General features: G+C 45.0%; 1 protein-coding gene across 7 annotated transcripts in view; it reads right to left on the bottom strand.

Annotated features, from left to right (window-relative positions):
• The window catches only part of FKBP5 (FKBP prolyl isomerase 5), a 53,098-nt gene extending 50,409 nt beyond the window's left edge, over positions 1-2,689 (bottom strand). For 2 of the 7 annotated variants that reach the window (XR_014527580.1, XM_083509401.1), the window contains exon 1: positions 2,480-2,689. The gene's annotated coding sequence lies outside the window, so the exon portion shown is untranslated. Of the gene's footprint in view, positions 1-1,505; positions 1,604-2,479 lie in introns of all 7 variants that reach the window. The other 5 variants (XR_014527581.1, XM_083509405.1, XM_083509402.1 and 2 more) reach the window with 4 other exon arrangements.
• Positions 2,690-14,105: the final 11,416 nt, after the last annotated feature.

Here is a 14,105-nt window from a genome sequence, read left to right as displayed (position 1 = left end):
GTTTACCATTGCCTTGTTTACCATTATTTTGTGAAATTTCCTTGGCCTAATAAAGGCATTGCCCTAATACAGATTTTAGAATTTTCCTATGAGACACGGCTCATGGCTACCTTCACTTTTTCTCAGAAAGAGGTTATATAATGAATTTTTAAAACTCAAAATGTCTGTTAAACTTTACATTAAATTCCATCTTCCTAAAAGGAGTATGAATACAGTGAAAGTGTAAAATGACGGATCACACAAAAATAACTCAATCAATTAGCATGCTAAGGATCCATGGCATTAGAATACTTTTTGTTGAAAATAATTTATGTTGCTCTTTGAAAGGCACTATGAAACATGATTCTAAGGATTCAAATCAGAAGTTTATTCTTGTTTGTTTAGATCAGATGATAAATTACATAGCCTTTCAGTTTTACCTTTCATAGTTTTTACAATCCCTTGTTATCAATATATGTGCCTATTTATTAGTAGTACGTTCATCAAATAAAAAATAAATGCAATAAAGTAGCTATTGAAGTTTACTTTTAGCATTTTGCCATTTGTGACCAATATAATCCAGCCTGGATTACAATTGTGTTGAGAGCAACCTTAATTCTTCTAGTAGGGGTAAATTTATTTTAGTATTTCTAATAATTTGTACAGGCTTTTGTCCCCCTAAGTGTGTGTTATAGGATTGGAAAGAGGATCCTTTAATCCTCTGGCTTGCAAATGCTCTATGGCCCTCCTATGTCGTGATTTTGCAGTTGTATATTGCTTTGTTTGTTGACTTTATTATTTCATTTTATTGTACTTTTATTAAATATTTTGTTTTAACATATTGTTTACCACTTTGGGGGCTTTGGGGCAGAAAAGTAAATTATACACACATATATTGACTGTAATAATAATAATAATCCACAGATTTGTTCTTCCTTTTCAGAAACCATTTTTGGCGTGGTTCTCTTGCACAGGCCCGCTAAAATGATTAGGAACTCCTTAATAGGACTAATGTACTCACTCTCTTTCATATACTACAATGTTTTCCTCTTGCTAGAAATTTCAATGGGATTTTCACATTAAAACTTTCTAGTGGATTAAGAGCTCCCTCTTTTTATGCATTAGGGCATTTCTATGGAAACTCCAAATACTGTTTTGGTAAAGTATATAATGTTGGGAATATGATGGTGTTTCTACCTCCACTATATAAGGAGACTTTGTACCATTTTGGAGATGAATCTACACGAAGCTTCGAAAGGCAAGATTAGACAAAAAGTTTTAAAAATAAACATTTTTAAATACAAGTGGGAAATGCCCCTCTAATAAATGATATATTGCAGCTTTGGACAGACACTGCTGTTTGGAATGAATAAACTTTGTCAACTTTTCATTCTCAATTTCCCAAAGACAGAACCCTGCTCGTTTATTCTGAGTTACACTCATAGCTCAAAAACAAAGAAGTCAGGAGCCCATGAAACAACAAAATACACCGAGACATCAGTTCTGTCTCAAAACTTCCAACATACCACTTTAGCAAAAGGGTGCTTTTCTTCCAAAGGTCTTTTCTCAAATCTTTAAGTCGGTCCAGTTGCCTAGCTCCAAATCAGCCATCACCCAAGTAAGTCTCTGATAGTATGAAAAAAGGGAAGTAACATGAGAGCTTAAATTCCTTCCCCCCAACTCCATCTCCACCTCCTCCTTACATAATGAAGAGGAGACACTAACGGGGGGGGGGGGGCTAATAACAACATCACTACTTTCTCTCCGCAGTTCTCCTCCACTGCAATGACTGAGGCAGCAGCGTTTGTATTTATTTTTTTAAAAAAACACTCTCTAAACCCGGGTTGGAAATGCCAGGTGTCTTGTCATCAGCATCCGAAGAAGTGATTGCTCGGCGGTGGTGGTGGTGTTGGGGGCGCGAAGCGTCTTCATCCTCGCCCTGCTCCCAGTTCTTTCATTATTTCCATCGCCCCTCCACCCCCGACACCAATATACACACACACAGCATCTGCCATTGTTCCTCCCCTCCTTTCCCACCCCCCTTTTAGTAAGAATGGGGCTGTTTGGGGGGGGGGGGTTCTTCCAAAGAAGAGGTCGGACAGAACGACGGCGAGTGAGAGAAATTCGATTTCCAAGTCTCCCAAGGCAACGCCTGGCTGGGGAAGTCGTGGCGGGGAGAAGAACAAACAGGGCTTGGATCCTACGGGGAAGTGCGCGGCCGGCGCCTGTTGTTATGGGGCTGCGGGGAGAGGGTGTGCGAGGCGCGCCATGGTGGCAACCAGTGCCTGAGCTGCCCGGAAGATTTCCCCTCAGGAAGGAGGGCGAAAGGGGCCTCTCCGAAGGGGCCGGGGGCCGAGAGAGAGGCTGAGGCGGCCCCTTGAGCGGAGGGAGACCGGGCTGGAGGTCCCGCCAACCCAAGAGCAGCGCCCCTTCCTTCCCTCCGAGAGAGCGAGAAAAGCGCGCCTCTTTCCCGCCGGACCCGCCAGCCAACGCCGGGTACCTGCCCTCGCCGCTGCCGCCAGCTTCTGCTGCTGCTGCTGCTGCTTCTACCGCTGCCGCCGCGTTATCCGACCGGGAATGACATGAGCTACCGGCGTTGGCCGCGAGTCCCCTCCGCGAAGCCCCTCCTCCTGCTGCCTACTGGCCCTGGCGCTTGCCCGTCTGGGAGAGCGGTCCCCATGGCGCTTTCTCATTGGGCCGCTTCTCCCCGCCCGTATGTAAATAGCGCCTCCCGCTCATCCACAATCAAACTGCCCTGAGGGGAGTCCGAAGTCTCGAGTTCCCATCCTCCCTCCGGGAAAATAAATAAGAGGCCGATAGATCGAGGGAGGGGAAGCCATAGTCCCACCACGCACCCAGTTCCCGCCCGGCGCTACAGCCCCGGGTCCTCTCAGGCAGCGGCCCGCCGAAGCCGCCTGGCCCCCCAGCGAGTCCCAAGGATGTCCCGGGCAGCAGTTCTGAGAAACCCCATATATCGCAGAAGGCGCTCTCTAGCCTCAGGCAACCCGGTTCTCCCTATGTAGAGCAACTACTACCGCATTTCACCCTCTCTTTCTCTCTCACACCACAAACCCCCGTGTACTTTTCCTGCTCCTCTCTGAAAGTTTAACAAGGGATCGAAAAATGTAGGCTGATTGAGCAACTTAACCTCAGTCAACCCCACCGAAGCAAACTTTTTAGCGACTTGAGGAGGCAGGTGGAGGGCAGGAAACGCGGCAGACTTCGGTAACTCTCGCGAAGATCATTGCTGACTGCTTTGAACTGTGTAATTTGATCTGAGTAGAGAGAGAGAGTGAACCCTTCCGACGGAACGGCTCGAACACAACTTTTGCCAACGCCTTTCAAAATAAGAAGAGGAGAGATCTCGCTTTCGGCTTTTCGCGTCGGGAGCTGGAGAGGAGCGGACAAAATTATGCTGCAAAAACCAAGGGGATGGGGGGGGGGGAGAGAGAGACCTGAACGGTGCGGCGTTTCACATAATATCTCGAGAGACTGTATTGATACGATGAGTTCAGGGCCGGATTTAGGTTTGATGAGGCCCTAAGATGCTGAAGGTAATGGGGCCCTTTATATGTCCCGCTGTCCTTTGTCAACAACAAATTGTCGCTATTTTTTGTGTTGACTATATATGCTATATGGTAATTTATGGACCTAACATGTAACTAAAGCCATTTGCACATAACAAAATATGTAAGTTTTGTTTTTTATCTTATATTTTGGAAATGTACATCCATTTTTCCCCCTTGATTTTTTGGGGGTCTCCAAGAGAGTGGGGCCCTAAGCTATAGCTTGTTAGCTTATACGTAAATCCGGCACTGAATGCGTTCCAGTTTGATGAGCTGCCCCCCCCCCCCTTACCTAACATTGAGAGAGTCTCCTTGCTGGGAGATCGTTTCTGTTGCTTTTGAAAGGAACCCATGCAGGGCAAACGCAGCACGTGCACAACTTCTGCCACGACTAAATGGCACCCGGGCTCGAGCCGGCTAATCTGACTATCTACGGTAATTAACGCAGGCAGGCGGGATTGCATCTCCCCGATTCCCCTGCAAGGTGCCAGCCATGAGCCACCGGCGACTTGCCTTCTCCCTCCGCTCAGGTGGTTGCGTCGCCGGGCCACTCTCGCCGAGCTGCGCGCTCTTCTGAAGGGAGAGGAGGGTGGCGGATCGCGGAGCATGTGTACGTTTTTTTTTGTTTTGTTTTTCCGGGAACTTCCACAATGTTACGAAACCTCGATCCGTCTCTCCTGGCCAAATTCTTTCGCGTGGAGACCACTTCTATCGCTCAGCCTAAACACACACACACACACACACACACACACCGCCATTTCTATGAATGTTTACGACCAGCTTCTCCAACACAAGAGGTCACCTAGCGGCTTGTTTCTCCTGAAAACGGGGCTGGGAGATCGCGAGCAAGCCGACCGTGGACTGGATCGATCCTGAGGAGGACTATCACGAGATCCTGAGGGCCATCAAGGGAAAGCTGGCTGCTGACGTGACGACCTCGCCTCTCTCTCCTCCTCGCACCCCCCCACGTGTGCATCCACATTTTTGGGGAGGGGGGTGTAGATGAAAACTTGCCCCACCTCCCCAAGGAAGGTGGTAAGTTTGTGGGTTCCCGTTGTCACCCAAAGCCAGCAAAAACACGAACTGCTGTCCTTAGCTCACCCGTGTAGATGCGAGTGTGGTTAATTGCGTTTGCACATCTGCTATGTCACTTAGCAGAAAACAACAAGGAGCGAGGATGGAGTTAAATGCTCACTGAAGGCTGCTTTTCCTTGGTTATGTGGGCTTAATATTAGACTGGCAGCATTATTCCAACGCATAATTCTTTCCTAGTTTGTCTCCTCTTGTGTATGTGTATGTAATATATATATGCGCCCTAAGGAAACACATTAGGAAAGAATTATGTGTTCAGATGATACATAATACGACTAGAAAAATGACCTCTCAGAAGTCAAATGGTGGAAAAAGCAGAAATGCAATTGCTGTATGCTTGTGGTGATAGTGACCCCTATATATTTTTCCTCTAAAGGCTCAATTAAATAATCTTGCAGGATTAATTCTTTGAGTTTTAGACAGTTAACTGATTAAATCTGCACCCATTTTCTTAAGAATAAAGGAATCCTTCCAAAGGAAAACTTCCCAGTGATGTATGCCTAGGTTGCAACAGGCACCATATTGGGATACCTCTTCTAAGTTGACCAGAAAAAAGTGGAAAGGAGTAGCTTCAAAAGAGAAGATGGAACCTGCCACCTGTAGTTTTGTAAGATTTTTAAAATAGGACTTGTAAAAAAGCAGGTGGCATTCCCAATAATGAACACACACACACACACACACACACACACACACACTGTACCCAATTACTTTTTTATTGATCAAAAGCAGTTGATGAATCTAACTGCTTAGGCAGCTAAACATTGCAGTCTTCTTTCCAGTAATCATTCCCCTGATATGATCATTTTAATCTTCAAGGTGAGAGTGCTGCTGTTTGTGTAGCCAAAATGGCACCACCAACATGCAACTGAGAGGTATCAGCAGATTTTGGGGGATCTCAAGGTTTGAGAAGTACAAATTATCAAAAATGTTCCCTGCAACAGCCTAATGAGAACTGAGCAATGCTCTGTGGCTATAGAATGCTGACCAACTTTTTTGGGTGAACAGAAAAACCTGTGAGTGTGGGATGGGATGGAATGGAGAATTGAATGGTGTAGCCTGGCATCCTATGCAGGGACACTTTAAACTGCTTTGAGTGTCCTTATGCAGCCAAACAGTACCATCCCCATAAAGGAGGGATGTGTCAGCAGGCTTGTGGGGAGTACAACAATCACAAACAGACCAGTGAGGACTGAGTGTTCTCTATGTACACCCAGACCAATGAGGGGGGCAGAAAACCCAGACAGGAAGGGGAATGGCATGAAATGGCTGGAATCCTAAACAGCAGTACTCCACACTGCAACATTTTGTTGCAGGATCCACTTGCACGTTCTATTGACTTAAATATTAACTTCTCACACAAAATTGCCAGCATGGACAATGAAACTACCAGTAGTCTTTCTAATTTACACAACCAATTAGAGTTCAAAATGTGTGTGGAGGCTTAAACTGGTTATTCCTGCATCTATAATATAGATGTAAAACCTACATACCTTTGACTAGGTCAATTTCATTTAAAAATAGCTGTATTCGGTACCAGGTAAACATTTAGACATGTGCAGCAGCAGTACAAGAAAGGTTCATAAGGCATGAGTGTGCAAAGCCCGAGTATGGTATGTGGTAGAATTGCTGTGAGATTGTTTTGCCGTCACCCGACTTCCAACTTAATCCACATGTTTGCATCATTACAACACAGCTGAAAGTCAACTTGCACATTAGGTATACATGCTGAACTCTGCATGGATCTACTCAGACCACATTCCTAGCACACCAGTCTGCTGGATGTGTGTGTGGCATGGGCATAGCAAAGGGGGGGGGAGCAGGGAGGGGCAGCTGCCTCACGCAGGGTAAAACAATAGAAATATACTTAACTAACTGACCAATCACACTGGTTCTGCCCCCCCCTTAACAAAAATCCTGGCTATGCCCATGGTGTGCCTCTCACTGTTTTTCAGTATCACTGGATTCATGCAAAAAGTTGTCTCTCCCTACCAAGGGGGGTAGATAATCAAACTATTCCTAGGACTGTGTATGTATGTGCTATGTGAGTCCGTGAATCTGGTACAAGATTCATCACCTAGCATGCCAAGAATCTCAGCTTTCAAAAAGCAATTTTCTCACTTTGAAGCAATAGCTGTGAATTCTGATAAGAACAGGAGAAGCGGTCATGGCCCTAAGATGGGGACCTTGGGGTAAAGTGTTGAATGGCCTCATGAAGAGAACTGCATCCATTTCAGTTTCAGATGCAGCATTGAAAGGCATGTGGCACTTCTTGGACCGGAGAATGAAAACCCCACCACCCCTGTCCTGCTCCAACTCTCCTACTCTCCTTCCTTAAAAACGCCCTACCATCTTTATCTCTCTGCAACACCTCTCTATCTCTGCTTCTCTCCACTGACATCCAACCCCTCTCTGCCTTTTCCCCTCCCCAAAGCCCCTGATTCTCTTTCATAGTTCTTCCTCTTGAACTGGCACTTGAACCTTACCTCTGTCACACAGGCCAGGCCCCATGACCCATGTCTCTCTCTATCTTGCCTATGGGGAAATGCCATAGTGCAGTGGCAGAACATCTACCTTGCATGCAGAAGGTCCAAGGTTCAACCCCCAGTTTCTCCAGGTAGGAAACACCCCTGCTTAAAACCCTGGAGAGCTTCTGCCAGACAGTGTGAGCAGCTTTCTATCTATGTATCCACCAACAGAGAAGAACAGCTATGGGGCGTGAGGCTCTTCCATCACTGGACTACCCCCCCAGCATCCTCTGCCTGAAGCAGTCACCTCATTCTGTTTGTAGAGCCAATCTTGGCTTACACTGTCCCTATTCCAGGAACCCCGTGGCTCTCTTTTTGGCTCTTCCTGTCTCACACGGCAAAGTTTTACCTTCCCCCATGGCAGCAAATAGCAACCCCTCATTTACCTAGGAGAGTGGAAAAGGAGGCCCCTGGGGCAGTGGCGTAGCGTGGGTTGTCAGCACCCGGGGCAAGGCAAGTATTTTGCGCCCCCTAACCCGTGGATTTGCGCCCCCTAACCCATGGATTTGCGCCCCCTAACCCTAACCCACAGATGTTGCGCCCGGTGCGGCCGGCCCCCCTGCCCCCCCACGCTACGCAACTGCCCTGGGGGCCCTGCCCTCCCCAGCCAGTCACCCACTCACTGCTGCCATTAAGAACCCTTCTGCTATCCCAACTTGAGATTGATTTCATGGTCAATCTAATTATGTGGGGCAGAATGTTGGTGAGCCTGAATATGCAGAACAAGTGACCCTAGATGTTCATATATTAGCCCTAATGAACTCAGATGTATATATGGTTGTGAATCCATCCCATCTCAGGAAACCTGCTGGTCTTCATGTGCATGGTGCTGAGTAAGGGGCTCAGGAGGGGCAGGGAAGAAAGCCCTGATTAGTTTGCACTAATGAAGTTGGCTGGGAGCTCTGACGAACTGGATAACTCCTTTGTTGGCATAAGGCTTTGTTCACACTCCCGTTGGCTGTGCACCCGCTGCATTTCCAGTGCTGGGTTTTTAATCCATGCACACACAAAGTTGCCCAAAATGCACAGTTTCTTATGAAGTGCTACGGTTTGATGCATTGTTTCTCAAACCACCTTCACACTGGTTGGAGCCCTTAAACCATCCTTACTTCATTTCCAGCCAAGGTGTGAACACCTTTGCAGAGGGCAAAGGCATCCTTGCCCTGTCAACGCTACCTGGTGTGTGCAAAAATAGAAACAAATCTGACACTAACAAAGCCATGCTGATGTGAACAGCTAGCAGGAGTGGGGAGTTGACAACAACTTACAGTACATCCAAGCTTTGTGCTTTTGGGTTTTTGAGTCTGAGGAGCCGTCCTGGGAACCTTTGATTAGGAAAGTTACGTAGTTTTGAGGAAACAAGTGGCTCATTTTGTTCCTTTTGCTTCCTCCCTCCCCAGCCTTTAACCTCTTTATATATATATTCCTATTGGGTGTTTTTTAAAAAAAAGTTTGTTTGATGGTTAAAATTTGGTTTGTTAGCCAAGCAGGGCATTGTTACAGTGAGTGCATTTAGACTGATGGAACGGGGAGCGAATGATTTGGAAAAGAGGAAGAAATAAATGCAGTGCGTTTTTTTTTGGGGGGGGGAGACTTACTCCGCTTATAAGCAACCAGTCGCATTGTCAGCTGTAACAAAGTGCCTGCAGGGAAGCTCAGCACAACATGTGTCCCCACTGCCACACCCACCTTTAGGCGACACATCATCATTCATAATAAAAATAATAATATGAATAAAAAGATTAATAAAATAATAACATCCATAAAATTCAGTGATGTATAATATGACATTTTTATATTTTCCTTCCTTCAAGGATCTTTTGATGGTATACATATACATAGTTCCACCCTACACCATTTTATTTTCACAACAAACCTGAGGGGATAGTATTTTTTAAATTATTGAAAGTTTGGGATATTACTATTACTAATTTCAGTTCCTTTTCTGCCATTCACTATGCGGTCCCAAGGCAGGTTCATATACTAATATTGCTGTTCGTTTATTCATATAGTCATATAGAACAAAAAAGCCCCCACATTCCCCAGATAGCCCATGCTCTCTAAACGAAAATGAGACGTAAGTCCCGATCTCATCTTCACTGATCAAGTGGAAGGAGGAAGGGGATTGTGGCCCCTGCCCCCAGTTTTGGCAATAAGACATTGGAAGGGATCTCTGCATATACAGATAGATGCTTTGGCTTTGTACAAATAAACAAATTACTACTGAACAGGGATATAGAAGGAGGAATTGAATTTCTTTCAGGTTCAGGGAAGCAACCACAGTGTAAGAAAACGCGGTGGTCCACAAAGAACAAGCAAACTAGAATAGTGATTTGGACTGCAGAAACAGAAAGGTTAAGTATAATTGAGCCAGTCCAACTCCTCTCCTGAGGCAGCGTACCACTGTGGATGTTTCAGGAGGTGGCAATGAGGAATTTTGCCTCCTTCCAAAGGAACATCAGCTTTTAAAAAGGATGAATAAGGCATTTCCCGTAACTACAGAAATATCCTACCTAGAGTGTGCTCTCTCTTGTTCTCTATTTATCCATACATACATTCAAGAGGAGCATCCCAGTTCCTATGGCAATCCATAGAAACAGGAAACAGTTACAGGAAACATAGAAAGGACCAGCCAGTTAGTGTAGGGAGACCATAGGTCATGCATCCGGTACAGCAAGAATGCCCCTGGCCCGGGCCTCCTTTCCCTGTCTTCTTTCAAATGTAAATGTACAGAACTTTCTAACTCACTTCCCTAGTGAGTAATCATTGCAGGGATGCAGCTTTTATAGCATGCCAGCAGTTTCATGGCACCCGTCCTGTAGATATTCCGATAATTAGATCTATGCTTTCTTTGAACTTCCACTCTTATTTGAAATTAGTATGTCTTTTAATATGTTTCATTTCACAGTTTTGAAATGATGAGTAAGTGCAGGTTGTGTCATCTGAGTTCATTGCAGCTACATACATTTTAAGCTTCCTGATCTACTTCTACCTTTCCTTCAACTCCCACGATGTAAATGCAAAATGTCTTTAAAACAAAACAAAAACAAAAAAATCCTTTGCTTATTTATAAAAATATTTATAGACCAGGGTGGTGTACAACAACACTGAGAGATCAAGACTCTGTAATTTTAAAGCTCATTATTTGTGTGGGGTCTGGAGGCTTTGTAGGGAGATTCATAGTGATTTTAAACGTTTCATTCCATGCGTCTGGTGATTTGTAGTCTGTGTAAGGTATTTGCCAGTCTCCGATTTTTCTCATGATTTGCCCCGATAGAAACTGTACTAGTAGCTCATGCCATCCCACACAATACCACACCCTGTATCAATTTGCATTGCAAAATTAGTGCCTCACAAAGACACTAGTCTTCCCATGGTGTGTCTTAATGCTAAGAAAAGGTTTTAGGACAAACATTTCCCAAAGCGTTTCCTCTTGGCCATTGGAGCAGCTCTACTTTGATCTTGGACAGTGCAAGCCCTGTGCCTGTTTAACTTGGTAATGCATGCAATGGGATTTCCCCCATAGTATAAGTGTGTTTAAGATTACAGCTTAAAAAATAAAATAACATGGTTGCCATGTACTTCCACTTATTCACCAATGTTCATAACAACAGTTTTTATTTTTATTTTTAACTTGGCACATCCGATTTAGTTTGCAAAATTGCTGTCCTCGTATATGTTTCCATCAATGATACCAAAACTTTTTTAAAAAAAAGTTGTTAGCAATATCCAAGATGGGTGTATTTCCAGTGGTCTATTCCTTTGGCATTTTTTTAAAAAAAATGTACACTTCCCCACTGAAAACCACATCCATGGAATTCCACTGGTGGGAATTCCACCCACAGAGCTTCTGCCCATTTGGCGGGCAGAATGGGGAGCTCCATGCTAGTAGAGGACATTAGAGTTGGGCAAAAGTGACACCTTCGTCCAGCCCAAACCTTCCCCCTGCCCCTGCTTAGTACAAAGCGGAGTTGAATTGCAGGCTCACTGCATTTATTGCAGCCTGCTTTGTGGTTTGGTGTGGGTTTTTCCCCATTAATAGGCTGCTGGCTGCTTTGGGGTCTTTGGGGCCAAAAAGTGGTGTATAACTAAATCATAACGTATTAACATAAGCATGGACAATATTCAGCTAATGTACCTCCTTTCAGTGCAAGCTTTTCTGCTTATGCAACAGGACTCTTCCTCCTCTTCCCCACCTGCCCAGAGCAGATTTGGGGAGGAAAGGGGGGAGAGTCCTATTATTTTACAGGAAGAAATCCTTGCACACATAAGACACCCTGCTCAGCTCTACTTTGGATACAACCCCATATGAATAAGAAGTGCACAACAGGAACGGTTGAGGGAGCTGGGTATGTTTAGCCTGGAAAAGAGGAGACTGAGAGGAGATATGAGAGCTATCTTCAAATGTCTCAAGCGCTGTCACATGGAAGATGGAGCAAGGCTGTTTTCTGCTGCTCCAGACGGTAGAACCCAAACGAGTGGATTCAAGTTACAAGAAAGGAGATTGCAACTAAACATCAGGAAGAACTTTCTGACAGTAAGAACTGTTCAAGGAGGTTGCTAACTCTCCTTCATTGGTGGTTTTTGGGCAGAGGTTGGATGGCTATCTGTCAGGGATGCTTTAGTTGAGATTCCTGCATTGCAGGGGGTTGGACTAGATGACCCTTGGGTCCCTTCCAACTCTACAATTCTCTGGTTCTGCAATCTAATACTGGCTGTGCTAGTATCACCACAAAGACCTTTTCTAAGTCCCCCCAATTGCCAATGGATGCCTATCTCTTGACATTTCCATGTTCAGCCCTTAAATCTTCCTCCTTCCATGCCAGTCATGTCCATCTAACACAGATTATACATTATCTGGGCGGGAATCATTTTATTTCTCTTTGCCGTACAGTGCCTAACCAACCATTGGCACTAAATAAATGTTTCTTAGTAGGAGTATGTACTGTAAACAGGATACAGTGTGCAGAGCTCACAAAGAAATAAGAAAAAACAATGCACCGAGAAACAAAATGTTAAGGACTGCATTGGGACAAATGCAGGTGTCTAAGTATTTATTATTAAAAACGATCTGAGGCAGGAGGCGGAAATGGGGCTTTGGTATTCATTTAACCTGTTTATGTTTGTGTGTCTGTTTAATGCCGGGCACTTTCATTATCCAGGCAAAGAGTCAGCAGGCGGAGCTCCCACACTAGTATGAAAGGAGCCCACAAAAATGATGATTGGTTTGCTCTTTAAAAGTTCTCCATGTGTTATGGAATTTTGTCTTGAGCTGGCCTTTGCAATTCAGACAGCCCAGCCTAACTATCTGAAAGACAACTGCGCACACATTTCATTCTTACCTAGTTCCAAGCCCCTACTTAATGGTGCCGATTTAAAGGGAAATAAAAATGGCAAAACCCACATTAAAATAACAGTGAGATTGACGTAAACTGACAAAAGCCAGGAAATTCACTGTTAAGGCAGCCACTCTGTCCTTGACTCACCCTATTGTGCCTGTGTATTGCAGTAACCCGTATGTTATGTAAGGTTGCACCATTCTGAGATCTGGGCAATACCTATGCTAAAGCAGTTGAGTTCCGGATCTAACCCATGCCTCGGAGTTGTTTTCTTCCCCCACCTCCAGCTGAGCAGGGAGCAGGTGCGAAAGCAGAGCAACCCACTGCTCAGACTCTAACTAGGTGCCAGCACAGTTGACCCACCGTCTATAGTTCCTCCTCCATCCTCCCAGTTCTGGTTTTAGGTGTGCTTCAGTCCACAGGCACTGTCTTTCAGCACTTGGCACTCTGGGCAGCCACCAACAGCAACCCTCGTGTATTCCAAGCAGAGCAGTTGCAACTTCTATGAGTCATGAGCCCACTCAGTGCATCTTAGGACCTTTCCAGATACTGAAGCTACCAGTGCTGACATCATCAACCCACTGCCAAGCTGATGCTAGCAGTATGGCATCCCACTCAATATGAGGGAAGAAGAATAAATTGGCTGCGGGGGGGGGGGGGTAGATTAGCCTAGGGAAGGAGAAGGAGTCATTTGTCCTAAAAAAAAAGAGGAGGAGGAGGAGCCAACCAGGAGCAGAATTGTACTCTTGAACACAACTTAGGCAGCTAAATACAATAAGCCACTACATTTTGAGGTAGCAAAATTGTGGTGCATTACTTCAGGGGAAAACAGAAGCATTGTAGGCAATGGTCACTTTCCATATTCCAGTTTCGCTCTCTACATCTCTAGACTAAGGGAGTGAGCCATTCCCACCCACACCATTGCAAGAGACTATCTCGACAGGGCATTATGAAGCCATTTGCCCCTTCTATCTGAATTGACATCCATCTGCAGAGCCTATTTTATTGGTGGAACCCGTGAAAACGATAGGAAAAGATTGTGTCCTTTTCTCCGAGAGGCCAGAACATAGCATGGCACACAGCTGGCCAAGTTCTAAACCTGGGAAGCCAACTGTGGCATCCCATGGTTGACTCACATGTACAAGGCAAACATTGGCTCCATCAGGAAAAGATACGGGGGCATCTGTAAATCGAAAGAGCCAGAGGTTTTGTCTGCCAGAGGTCAACAAATGAGTGGGTGGTACTTAACAGTCAATGGGTAATCCTGACTCAGAAGGGAAGCGCAACAGTTAGTAGGTAAAATAAGGAGCCAAGTAGTTGGGGTTATCAATTTGCCCTTGGCCAGCAATTTTATCCTAAGCCAGATATTAAATGTTTAAATAGCCATACGTTTCTTTGAGACCAATGCATATTGATAAGCACATACGCATCAGGCTATTTTAGTCACTGAAGCTTTTTCAGAATTGCCAGTGAAGATCTTTGTTAAAAGCTGGTGTTATATTATCTACCTTTCAGTAGTCAGGTACCAAGGCTGAATTGAGCGGTTGTGTTACCATGGTTATTTCACGACTGTGTTGCTCCAGAACACTTAGAGCTGATTCAGA

This window comes from Podarcis liolepis (genome assembly GCF_965112155.1).
Source record: "Podarcis liolepis genome assembly, chromosome: 6".
Taxonomy (NCBI): domain Eukaryota; kingdom Metazoa; phylum Chordata; class Lepidosauria; order Squamata; family Lacertidae; genus Podarcis; species Podarcis liolepis.
This window is presented reverse-complemented; position numbering and strand designations above follow the sequence as displayed.